This window comes from Gekko japonicus, unplaced genomic scaffold (assembly GCF_001447785.1).
Source record: "Gekko japonicus isolate JY-2015 unplaced genomic scaffold, Gekko_japonicus_V1.1 scaffold351, whole genome shotgun sequence".
NCBI classification, from domain to species: Eukaryota; Metazoa; Chordata; class Lepidosauria; order Squamata; family Gekkonidae; genus Gekko; species Gekko japonicus.
The window spans coordinates 12,393-14,451 of NW_015172561.1; positions in this window are offsets into that span (position 1 = coordinate 12,393).

Genomic DNA, 2,059 nt, shown 5'->3' on the forward strand with positions numbered 1-2,059 from the left:
AAAGGCAGGGAAACAAATACATAGCCTTGATCCTCTACAACTGGTAGCCACATTCCCACAACCCCACTCCCTGCTATATGAACTGGGATTTATAAGGTGACAGTATAATGCCCTGTGGAGCCTCCCCCCCCCCAAAAAAAAAATCTTTTGTGACTCATACAAGAAAGGCAGATGCAAGAACTGGTAAGCAACCCACAAACAGCACACCTCTCAACACATAGCCAGCGTTGTGTAGCGGTTAACGTCAGGCTAGGAATGGAAAGGCCTGAGTTCAAATCCCCCCTCCAGGATGAAGTTCACTGGGTGACCTGGAGAAAATCCTAATTTCTCAATTTAAAAAAATCTCACAGGGCTGTTGGAAGACTGAGAAGGGAGCATCTTTGTATGCTTGCTGACCCAAGTTTCCTGGAGGAAAGCTGAGGTAACTATGTGGCATCTTGATAGAATGCAAACATGGGACGATATAAATTACAACGCCTAGAGCCAAAGAGTTGTGATAAATGCCAATATCAAAGTTATTTTTTCCAAATAAACAAGAATGCACTTTTATATAGACTGAATACAATGACTTCTCTTTTAGAATTTGGCTTTGAAATTTTAACAAAGTATTATGCTGTTTCATGGGATAGGTAGTTTATCTATTTTTTACCCTTTCATCTAAAATTGGTTCCCAAAAGAGCTCACAGGTATAAAAAATTAATGCACATTAAAATTTGATGCAACAGTTCTTTGAAGAGCACATCTCAGCTGAACGGGATCCGGGCGCAATAGAGAAGTGCCTGGCTTGTTGTGTTCTTCCTTTGCTTACGCAGGTAGAAAAACTGGGCCTGGGACGGCACCATTTATGTTTGTCTAAATCATAAGTCATCCACACAGACTTCCGTGGGACTTGCCTCCCTGTGAGAATGGCTCAGGACTTCTGCCTTCGCCTCAATGTCCAAACTACTATAGAAAGCAAAGAAAAATAATGCAGTTTTCATGCCAAATGTATTCGTCAAATTAACCTTGTTTGATGGCTTTGCTCAGTTAACTATCAGTGGCCAACAGTTTAAATGCCGTGGGAACAGGTTTGTGGCTGCAGACCAGCTGCTTTTAGATTCCGGGGCATGTGAAGACAGCCAATCATGGTAGACATTTTAATCAGGTGAATTAATTAAGACCAGGAAGCAAATGTCTATTTGGGGAAAGTCAAAGCTCCTGACATTCTAGACTGTATTGGCATAATGCACTGTCATGTCACAGGCTGTAATATATTTTATACAGCAGGTCACTATCGCAAATACTTTTCTGGAGCACGGCCAGGAAAAACACAAACTCTAGGCTCTGACCCAATGGCCATCTATTGCTCTTACTGAACAATTAATCTGTCTCACTTACTGAGACTTGTGTGACTATCGTCACTTCAGATCCCAAGTATTTGGGTTAAACTTATATCAGTGCATTGAGGAATATTAGCCAAGAGTTCCAAACAAATAAATCCTGGCAAGTATAAGGATTCTGGTGCATAGACATAAACATGTGTACCCAGAGATCTCTCAGGTTCAATTACACAGAGAGAATAATTCAGCTCATGAGATTCTTTCCAATGAAATGCTGACCTGTCTTGAATCTAAGGGTTGGAATGCTCTTAGGGCTCTGACCTGGGCCATCTAATCCTGCTTATCACATCTGTTTTATGTTCTACTAGAAATAAGGCCCGTTGTGGAAATAAATACAACGAGATCTAGAAAGAGGCTCTGGGAGAGTGCTCTGGCTTTGGGCAAACAGTGTCAGTTTCCTGTGGCGACCTCAGCAGGGTATAATGACAGAGTGCACTGTTTTCTCCAGAGGGACTGCTCTGAGCTACCCGAAGAGCATTTGTATTTTTGAGTTATCTGTAGCCCTCACCTGGAGAGTGGTAACAATTGTTACCCAGGCTCCACCCCTCAAATCTCCAGGAATTTCCATACGTAAAGGTGGCAATGTACCAAACAGAGGGGGACAGAGGGGGGGAAGAAGGTAAGATGGGGGTTGGAAGGAGGGCTGCAGAAGCATATGCCGGCTTGTCTTGGTGTGCAGG